Source organism: Hordeum vulgare, chromosome 5H, assembly GCF_904849725.1.
Source record: "Hordeum vulgare subsp. vulgare chromosome 5H, MorexV3_pseudomolecules_assembly, whole genome shotgun sequence".
Classification (NCBI taxonomy): domain Eukaryota; kingdom Viridiplantae; phylum Streptophyta; class Magnoliopsida; order Poales; family Poaceae; genus Hordeum; species Hordeum vulgare.
Genome location: NC_058522.1, coordinates 174,506,115 through 174,518,049, shown reverse-complemented (window position 1 = coordinate 174,518,049; position 11,935 = coordinate 174,506,115).

Genomic DNA, 11,935 nt, shown 5'->3' with positions numbered 1-11,935 from the left:
TTGATAAATGAGCCAAATGATTGGAAAAAGTGTATTTATTGACAATCTAACCCTCTCATCCAAACACCTCTTTGGTTAGAGTTAGTTAAGGAGTAGTCTAGGGTTAGAATCTAACTCTAACCTTTAACCGAGTTAGAGTATCCAAACATGACCATTGTATGCCGCGTTCAGTTTCCTTGTAGATCGCTTGGTTGGGCCTCCACATGGCCGGGCCTGTATCATGCTCAAAATTGTGTGCGTTTGGACAATTGAGATATAGCAAAATACATTGGAACCTGAGACAGAATAGTCCCACCTTGCTTCATTGTAGCCATTTTCATTAATTTAAATACTTTTTCTGTAAATTAATATAAGAGCGTTTAGATCATTAGAGAGGGAGTCCGTCTTAAGTTGTCGGTTGTATCAACCAGCTTGCTGAGCAACCAACAAAAGCACGTGAGCTCAAAGGAGAGGCCAATGAGAATCACATGCAATGGCTGGACTGACACGGCAGACAGGTGATGGTGATGACGTCTCAAGCAAGAGCGGCTTTCGATTTTGGTATATACTAACCTTCTGTAATAGTTAAATTTATTGTTCATCCTTTGAATGTATCATATATTTATGTTAGTACATTCAAAATCATGTTTCTGAGCTAGCTTAAAACAGGCCAACTTATAGATTGCAAAACGAAAAACATGGGGTGGTTAATGTTATTTTGTAAGTGATGAACTGAATAGGTATGCATGATTTGTACAGCAGGCTAAGGAATTACTAACGCTACCTATACTCAAATGTCTCTCTTCACAAATCTCAATTTGATTGCATTACAAAATAGCAAAAGAAACTGAGGAAAGATCTGATACGGTTCTCATGGCAGCGAAAAGATGTAGATAAGTCTTTCCGTTCTACTTATCTGAAACTCGTGTTTTAATTACTACTCTTATGCATTTGAGCAATAATATGTCTATGTTGAATTTAGTTCATTTCATGCCCTCGACTGCGACGGCAACTCGTGCTCTCCATGAGGCACACCATATGTTATGCTGAGTTCGTCGACATGATGTACGAGATTAAAACCGACGGTGATGGATCCATCAGCTTTGAATTAGGCGGCAAGGGTGTCAAGTTGATGCCTGCACCAAGCGTAGATGAGAGAGGGTAGGGCTTGACAAACCATGTGATAAAGTATGATAACCAAGCTCACTGACTTGGGATTCATCATGTTGGTATTTAGAACGAATGTATTTTTCCATTTAGACATTTTAATATTATAAATTATTTCTTGAACATTCTAAATGCAAATTCTAGTCTTTTTTTGGACATTCTAAATACAAAATTTAGCCAATTTTTGACTAAGTTTTGCATTTATAACAAATGCATTTTCACATTCTACTACCTCCGTTCCAAAATAACTGTCTTAACTTTGTACTAGCTCTAGTACAAAGTTGTATTAAGCTTGAGACATTTATTTTGGGACGGAGGGAGTATTAGTTAACGTGAATATTTTTTTTACAACACATGGGTATTTGTGCTAGTAAGTGCTAGTAAGAACTGATGGATGAACCCATAAAAACAGAATTCAACCTAAATAGCCAATAAAAAGGGCGTCGTCCAGCCCAGGATGACTCGGGTGAAGCCCTTGACCTAGCGCTGCCAGCCCACCTCCCTCCTTCTCCCGCCGCATCGCCGCCGGAGGACGCCGTCGGGCGAAGCCCATGCGGCCGACGGCAACGGCGGGGCGTTCTTCCGCGGCGGCGTCCTGTTTTGTTGGGCGGCGGAGCTAGGTTGCATGTCGACGGGAGCTAGAGCATCGACGTGTTAGACTGTATTATGTACATGTCATGTATACTTCTGTATATCTTAGACTGTAGGATCTGTAACCGTTGCCCAGGTCTGCGTGCCTACTCCTATGGGCTCGCTCTGTATATATTGTACTTGTAAGCGATGCATAATCATCAAAGGTTAACCATTCTATCTTGGTATCAGATACCGGGTGTTTCCATGGCTGTACCCCGTTTTCCGCCGCCACCGGCGCCTCGAGCTCAACCACCTCGGCGGGCTCTCTCTCCTCCTCGTCGGCGCCCCCTACGATTCCTCCACGGCCCCCTCCGCCGCTACAGCCCCGACGTTCTCCTTCGGCACCAACCCCTCCCTCTTCAACGGCTCCTCCGCCGCCTCCGGTACTCAGTTTGCCCCCTGTTTACCGTGGGTGCCACATCCTACCCGGCGCCTCCCACCCCTACCCCTAACCCATCCATTTTTCACGATCACATCACAAACCAGATCAAGTTCCTTCTCAATCCCGCCGAACACAACTACCATAAGTGGAAAACCTTCTTTCTTATGGTGCTTCTCCGCTACGGCGTGACCTACCTCATCGAGCATCCCCCACCACCCAACGCCACCCCAATACCTTGAGTTGGATGACCACATCATCCTATGAATCTATGCGACCCTCTACGACACCATGTGCGACCATGTCGACGTCGCCACCGTGTCCGTGCTCTGGCACAAAATCAAGGACTACTTCCTCGCCAACCGCGTCGCCCGGTTCATGATCCTCAAACGCCATTACCGCAACCTCAAGCAGGGCGATCTCTTGGTCTTCGAGTACGCGCACTGCATGAAGCTCCTCACCGACGGCCTCGCCGACATCGATCACGCCGTCACTGAGACGGATCTTACCACTCAATTCCTCCGCAACCTCGACAGGCGGCTCGATACCATTCGAGTCGTCCTCGATGACTAGACTCTGCCCTTCGACACGGTTCTGTCTCGCGTCGTCCTAGCCGAGGAGTCCCAGGCCCAGCGTGTGGCTGAGGAGAGCGCCTATGCCTTCGCCTTGCCCGACCTCACCTCGTCGGGTGGCAGCTCCAGCACGGGCGTCCGTCCCTCTAGCGATTGCGGCGATCGCTCCCCCAACCGCCCCACCGCCCGCCCCCAAGGCGCACCTCACCCACCGCGCACTCCTCCGGTCGTGGTTGCGGTGACCGTGGTGGTGACGGCGGTGATCGCGGTCGCGGGCATGGACGCGGGCACAATGATAACAAAAGTCGTGGCCAGCCGCCGCACGCTCCCTTCTCTCCGTTCACGGGCTACTTTGCGCCCTACGGGATGTCGCTCCTGTATCCTTGCTCCGGCTGGATCCCTCCCAACGCCGCGGGCGTCCTCGGGCCACATCGTGGCTGTCACGCTCAAGCCTACCCCGCCTACCATCCGCTTGTGCTGTCCACCCGTACTACACGCCGCCCCAGCCGTCATGGGACCACATCGCCATGCTCAACACCGCGTACAGCAATGGTGGTTACCCCACCGCGCCGGCGCCCGACTGGTACCTTGACAGCGGTGCTTCTTCACACGTCAATAGCAACCGAGGTAACCTAAGTGTTTCGCGTGTGTAAATCTAGCTTACATCCATTGTATGCGAATGTTAGAATCTATCACACCCGATCATCACGTGGTGCTTCGAGACAACGATCCTTCGCGACGGTGCACACTTAGGGGAATACGTTCTCGAAATTTTATGAGGGATCATCTTATTATGCTACCGTCGTTCTAAGCAATAAGATGAAAAACAGGATAAACATCACATGCAATCATATAGTGACATGATATGGACATTATCATCTTTGCTCCTTCGATCTCCATGTTCAGGCATCACATGATCATCATTGGCACCGGCGTGACACCATGATCTCCATCATCATGATCTCCATCATCGTGTCTCCGCGAAGTCGTCACGCCAACTACTACTACCACTACTACTATAGCTAACCGTTAGCAATGAAGTAAAAGTAGTAAACACATGGCGTTGCATCTCATACAATAAATTAAGACAACTCCTATGGCTCCTGCCGGTTGTCATACTCATTGACATGCAAGTCGTGAATCCTATTACAATAACACGATCATCTCATACATCACACATGTAACATCACAACTTTGGCCATATCACACCACATGTCAAACCCCGCAAAAACAAGTTAGACGTACTCTAATTGTTGTTGCAAGTTTTACGTGGCTGATTTGGGTTTCTAGCAAGAACGCTTTCTTACCTACGTGACAGCCACAACGATGATATGCCAAAGTTATTTACCCTTCATAAGGACCCTTTTCATCCAATCCAATCCGACTAGAGTGGAAGAGACAAACACCCGCTAGCCACCTTTATGCACGGTATGCATGTTGGCCGGTGGAACCTGTCTCACGTAAGCGTACGTGTAAGGTCGGTCCGGGCCGCTTCATCCCACAATACCGCCGGAAAATAATAAGACTAGTAGCGGCAAGCAATTGACAAATCAGCGCCCACAACCTTTTGTGTTCTACTCGTGCATAGAATCTACGCATAGAAACGTGGCTCTGATACCACTGTTGGGTAACGTAGCATAAATTCAAAAAATTTCTACGCCATATTCAGATCTCCCTATGGAGAGACCGGCAACGAGAGAGGGGTGAGTGCATCTTCATACCTTTGAAGACCGCTAAGCGGAAGCGTTGCTAGAATGCGGTTGATGGAGTCGTACTCGCGGCGATTCAGATCACGGTGTGATTCCGATCTAGTGCCGAACCACGACACCTCCGCGTTCAACACACGTGCAGCCCGGTGGCGTCTCCCGCACCTTGATCCAGCAAGGAGGAGGGAGAGGTTGGGGAAGATCTCCGGCAGAATGACGGTGTGGTGTCGATGGAGAGACGAGATCTCCCGGCAGGGCTTCGCCAAGCACCGTGGGAGAGGAGGAAGAAGAAGAGCAGGGCTGCACCGAGAGAGAGATGGAAAAACCTATCTCCAAAGGCCAAAACCCCCACTATATATAGGGGGAAGGAAGGGGTGGCGCCCCCTTTAGGGTTTCCCCCTTGAGGGGGGCGACAACCCTGAATGGGAGAGGGGGGGGGGGGGGCGGCCAGGGAGGAGAGGGGGTGGCGCACCCCTAGGTGGGCCTTAGGCCCACCAGCCTCTAGGGTTTCCCCTCCCCCCTCTCTGGTGCGCCTGGGCTGAGTGTGTGTGGGGGGGGGGGGGGGCGCACCAGCCCACCCAGGGGCTAGTTCCCTCCCGCACTTGGCCCATGTAGCCTTCCGGAGCTTGTGGCCGCTCCCGCTGGGCCTCCGGAACCCTTCCGGTGGTCCCGACAGTTTGCCGGTGGTGCCCGAAATATTTCCGGCGTCCAAACCCATCCATCCTATATATCAATCTTTACCTCCGGACCATTCCGGAGCTCCTCGTGACGTCCGGGATCTCATCCGGGACTCCGAACAACCTTCGGTAACCTTGTATAACAATTCCCTATAACCCTAGCGTCATCGAACCTTAAGTGTGTAGACACTACGGGTTCGGGAATCATGCAGACATGACCGAGACACTCTCCGGCCAATAACCATCAGCGGGATATGGATAACCATGGTGGCTCCCACATGTTCCACGATGATCTCATCAGATGAACCACGATGTCAAGGATTCAATCAATCCCATATACAATTCCCTTTTCCTGTCGGTATAGAACTTGCCCGAGATTCGATCGTCGGTATACCTATACCTTGTTCAATCTCGTTACCGGTAAGTCTCTTCACTCGTTTCGTAGCACATCATCCCGTGACTAACTCCTTAGTCACATTGAGCTCATTATGATGATGTTCTACCGAGTGGGCCCAGAGATACCTCTCCTCACACGGAGTGACAAATCCCGATCTCGATTCGTACCAACCCAACAGACACTTTCGGAGATACCCGTAGTGCACCTTTATAGTCACCAAGTTACGTTGTGACGTTTGATACACCCAAAGCACTCCTACGGTATCTGGGAGTTGCACAATCTCACGGTCAAAGGAAAAGACATTTGACATTAGAAAAGCTTTAGCATACAAACAATACGATCTAGTGCTATGCTTAAGAATGGGTCTTGTCCATCACATCATTCTCCCAATGATGTGATCCCGTTATCAATGACATCCAATGTCCATGATCAGGAAACCATGATCATCTATTGATCAACGAGCTAGCCAATCTAGAGGCTTGCTAGGGACACACTGTGATCTATTTATTCACACATGTATTACTTTTTCATGTTAATACAATTATAGCATGAACAATAGATGATTATCATGAACAAGGAAATATGATAATAACCATTTTATTATTGCCTCTAGGGCATATTTCTAACACTACGGTGCCCTCCCTCTTCCCCGCATCGCGTGGCCCCTCCATGCCTCGACCTCGCTTCCTCCCGCCGTGCTCTGCCCCGCGCTGGAGCGCAGCACTGCCACCGCGTCGCCCTTTGTCATGCCCACGCCCCGCCGCCAGCCGGACCTCGCCGTGCTGCCAAGCCCCGCGAGAGAAACCCGACAGGCCCCAAGACCTCCTGGAGCTCGCTACCGCCAGGATTGCGGCCGACCTCTGGTTCGCATGCTCTTCCCGCGCGTCGCTCACCTGCAGGATGCCCCGCGTCGCCGTGCAACTTCCTTGCCCTACCGGCTGAGCTCCTCGCTCGCCTGCTTGGTTGCCTCACGCCGTGCCATCCATCTCCAGGACCGCGCTCTGCCCTCGCCTCATCCAGCCTCCTCCCTCCAGCCCAAGCTACCCGAGCTCTCTCAGCCTCTGCCTCGCCTCCTGCCACGACACCCCCTCGCGGATCCCTTCCATGCCCGCCACCTCTCTTGACCTCCCAAGCCCTGGTTCCGGTCAGGTCCAACGAGCACGAAATGCGCATAGGGACTTGGCTGCCTTCATATGAAGCTGGTTCCTTTTTGCTAGTTGAGTATGTCGCCTAGGGATATGCTATTGTACCGAGAGATTGTTGGTGTTGTTTTATTTTGGTCACCGCGACACAGAGTTCTTTAGGGACCACCAAGACCGCGTGTACCACTACTGTCGCGAAGATCCATGTACCTCTACGCAAGTGTACGACTACCTCGACAAGGTTGCAAGTACCACTACTTCCACGACGTCCATGATGAACCATGTACAACTACACCGCTATGACTCGACCCGCTGAGAAACGCACGCTTCAAAGGTATGACCATTGAGTCAATGCCCGTGGACCGAATGCATGTGATGTATGAGATGAACTGTATGTTTGCACCTTATATGCTTGCTCAGTGCATGTTGTCCCTCTTTTTCCATGCCCCGACACATGGGAACCTGGTAACCGGGATCACCCCATCATCCTAGGCATGACACGCACACGCTCCCAATTCGTTGGCACCGGTATCTCGTTGAGTTATCGGGACCGGAACGTTGCCGTGGCATCATTTCCATTTTGCCGCCATGGTTCCCTTTTGTTCGCCATGTCGACACATGCTTCATATCCTTCTTGCTGGCATTTTCATAATTGCATGCATGTTGCATTCAGGGCATAATATCTTGTGTTGCACATATGTTTTAACCGCAACTCCGTTAGCAATGACCTATAGGTGTTAACCGACTAGAATGACGAGTAGAATCACATGCTTCACCTCTTGCCATGTTTAAACAACATTTAATATTGCCCTGTACCTAAACGGGATTGAACTAAATAATTCGTATGTGGAGTTTCGTCAATATGCAACTCGTTGCATATTGTTCTTCACTTAATGTGTAGCGTTTGATTGTTGTGTTTTGCCATGCCATGCCTTGCATAATTGAAATGGACATGCATCATATTAGGTTGTGCATCATGACATGCATATGTGTGGTGAATATCGTGTGTTGATTCTTATTTCCGGTTTGCTTCGTATCGATAGAGTTCCACAAGCGTGTCGGAATGTAAGGATCCGTTCAACTACGTCGGTTCGTTTGCTTCACAGAGTCGTTCTTCTTCCAAGCGGAATCTCAGGCAAGATAATCATTTCCCTAGATACCATTACTATCAATGCCATGCTAGTTGTATCATTTCTATCGTTATGTCCCGCTGCCTACCACCTATTAAATGTCAACCTCTCAACATTGCCATGAAAACCTTGAACCTTTCTACAACCTAGCAAACCACTGATTGGCTATGTTACCGCTTTCTTAACCATGTGTTAGTGTTGCTAGTTGCAAGTTCAGTTGCTTCCATGAGATAACATCGGTTCCTTGTTATATCACCATATAATTGATAGTTAATTTAATGGACCTATATACTTGGTAAAAGGTGGAAGGCTCGGCTTTCTAGCCTGGTGTTTTGTTCCATCTTTGCCACCCTAGTTTCAGCTACCAATGTTATATTCCATGATTGAGCGCTCCTAACACGATCGGGGTTGTTATGGGCCCCCCTTTAAAGCTTGCCTGCCAAGGCCCAACTTTGGTACTACATTTGCCTAATAATCTAATAAAATTGCATAGGGACTTTCCAGACCCCGTGGATAATTAATCAACCCCCCGGGCCAGTGCTCTGCATGAGTGTTGGTCCAAAACGGGCTGCCTACGGGGCCACCACAAGGAAACTCGAGGATTGGTTTTACTTGTAGCATGTGTCATCCAGTCGTGTCCTGAGAATGAGATACGCGGATCCTATTAGGTTCGTGGACACGTCGGGCGACCTTGTTGGACTTGTTTCACCTTTGACGAAATATCTTGTGCGTCGGGATTCCGGTGATGCTTTGGGTTATCTCAGAGTTGAGGTTTTCCACTAAGGAATCCGAGGAGATCACGAGTTTCATGATCAAGGATTTCTATGTGGCTTGTGGTAATTTGTGATGGACTAGTTGGAGCACCCGTGCATGGTTAAATCTTTCGGAAAGCCGTGCCCGCGGTTATGTAGCAATGTGGAAACTTTGTTTAACATCTGGTTCTAGATGAGTTGAAGTAAACTTAATTAAAACTTGCCAACTGTGTGCGTAATCGCGACTGTCTCTTTTGTGAGTTCCTTCTCCGACCGAGGACACAGTGGGGTTATGACTGACCTAAGTAGGTGTCCAGGATCATTTATTTGATCATCAGTAGTTCAAGTCCGCAATGCGTAGATCATCTCCCTCTTTATTCTTGTACTCGTAAGTTAGTCACTTCAAATAAATGCTTAGTTTCTTGCTGCAGCCTCAGCACTTAACCATACCTAACCAATTAAGCTTTGCTAATCTTGATACCTTTGGAAATGAGATTGCCGAGTGATGTATACTACACAACCTTCTTGTAGACTCGTGTTGGGCCTCCAAGCATAGAGTTTTGTAGGAGAGTAGAAAATTTCCCTCAAGTGGATGACCTAAGGTTTATCAATCCGTTGGAGGCATAGGATGAAGATGGTCTCTCTCAAGCAACCCTGCAATCAAATAACAAAGAGTCTCTTGTGTCCCCTACACACCCAATACAATGGTAAATTATATAGGTGCACTAGTTCGGCGAAGAGATGGTGATACAAGTGTAATATGGATGGTAGATATAGATTTTTGTATTCTGAAAATATAAAAACAGCAAGGTAACAAATAGTAAACAGCGAGCAAAACTTTGTATAAATGCTTGGAAACAAGGCCTAGGGTCCATACTTTTACTAGTGCAAGTTCTTCCAACAATACTAACATAGTTGAATCATACATAAATCCCTCACATGCGACAAAGAGTTCACTCCAAAGTCACAAATAGCGGAGAACAAATGAAGAAATTATTGTAGGGTACGAAACCACCTGAAAGTTATCTTTTCCGATCAATCTTATGCGCTATCCCTATAAGTGTCACGAACATCCCTAGAGTTTGTACTAAAATAACACCTTAATATACACCTCAATCAAAACCCTAATGTCACCTAGATACTCCAATGTCACCACAAGTACCCATGGGCATTATTATACGATATGCATCACATAATTTCAGATTCATCATGTTTAATCCAACAAAAAGAGCTTTAAAGAGTGCCCCAAAGTTTCTACCGGAGAGTCAAGACAAATATGTGCCAACCCCTATGCATAGATACCCAACGTCACGGAACCCGCAAGTTGATCACCAAAACATACATCAAGTGGATCAATAGAACATCCCATTGTCACCACAGGTATCCCATCGCAAGACATACATCAAGTGTTCTCAAATCCTTAAAGACTCAATTCGATAAGAAAACTTCAAAGGGAAAACTCAATTCATCACAAGAAGATAGAGAGGGGAAAACTCCATACGATTCATCTATATTAATAAAGCTCGCGATACATCAAGATCGTGCCATCTCAAGAACACGAGAGAGATAGAGAGAGAGAGAGAGAGAGATTGAACACATAGCTACTAATACATACCCTCAGTCCCAAGGAGGATTACCCACACATTATCATGGTGAGAATCAGAGATTTATTGATGGAGAGGTGCATCCCCAAAGAGATGGAGGCGATGGGAGCCACGACAACGGCGACGGGCGGCGGCCCCTTGCCCCTCCTTCTTCCTTGGTCTTGGTGCTGAAATGCAGGAGCCTATCCCCTTCTTGGCGTCTGCCAAGTGAGAGGCAAATTCATGGCTCTTAGTGGCTCTCCTAAAATTAGGGTTTTCTCTCTCCTTATATGTGCCTCTGTGGTTGTCTATGGCCCTCCGATGGATGGACCCTTGATCCAATGGCTCTCGAGCACCTCTAGTACCTTCCTAGTGGCTCCTCACAGCCCTCATGAGTCTCCAAAGTCGTGGCTTGGCCGAATATATCAGATATGTTAAGAGTTGGACTCAATCACGTCAACAATTCTCGTGATCCCGTAATCAGATATTTTCCTTCAGTAAAACGGGTCTCCAGATCTCATACGAACTCCTGTTTGGACGAATTTGTAGTCCATAGTCATTGCCATAAAATTCTCCACACTTTTCTAGTTTTAGATTTTTCCATTTGACACCTACTTCGGGGATAAAACTGACGATTTGTAAAAACTGTTCGTGGACGGATTTCAGGAGAGTCAGAGTCCTGCTCCAACAAGGCTCCTTTTGAGTTGTTTCGACAATTTCTAATTAATTCCTACAAATCAAAGTGTGAAACAAGAACTTGTGCAATTTTGCAACCATTAATAGGTTAGTCCTAAAATATAATATAAATTTGTAGTAAAATGATTGTAAAACATCCAAGAATGATAATATAACAACATGGAACAAGCAAAAATTATAAATACGTTGGAGACGTATTAGCATCCCCAAGCTTAATTCCTGCTTGTCCTCGAATAGGAAAATGATAAAATCAGAATTTTTGATGTGGAATGGTGCGTAACATGTTCATCAAATTCTTTTCTTGTTTGTATAGCATGGACATTTGGACTTGTAAGTGATTCAAAGCACTAGTCTAGTTTTAACATAATGACTTCAATACTCAAGCATGTCAACAAGCAACCATGTCTTGCAAAATATCAACACTAAAGAAATTTATCCCTATCCCCATCATGCTCAATCATTGATCCATTCATGAAACAAACTCAAATATTAGCTATGCCCAATGCTCAAGTACGATCATAGTGTTCCCTAGTTGATGCTTATAAAAGAAGATGGAGACTCAAAGCAAAAATAAAAAATTGCATAAAGTAAATAGATAGGCCTGTTGGGGAACGTCGCATGGGAAACAAAATTTTTCCTACGAGCACGAAGACCTATCATGGTGATGTCCATCTACGAGAGGGGATGAGTGATCTACGTACCCTTGTAGATCGTACAGCAGAAGCGTTAGTGAACGCGGTTGATGTAGTGGAACGTCCTCACGTCCCTCGATCCGCCCCGCGAAAATTCCCGCGATCAGTCCCACGATCTAGTACCGAACGGACGGCACCTCCGCGTTCAGCACACGTACAGCTCGACGATTATCTCGGCCTTCTTGATCCAGCAAGAGAGACGGAAAGGTAGAAGAGTTCTCCGGCAGCGTGACGGTGCTCCGGAGGTTGGTGATGACCTTGTCTCAGCAGGGCTCCGCCCGAGCTCCGCAGAAACGCGATCTAGAGGAAAAACCGTGGAGGTATGTGGTCGGGCTGCCGTGGAAAAGTCGTCTCAAATCAGCCCTAAAACCTCCGTATATATAGGTGGGAGGGAGGGGACCTTGCCTTGGGGCTCAAGGAGCCCCAAGGG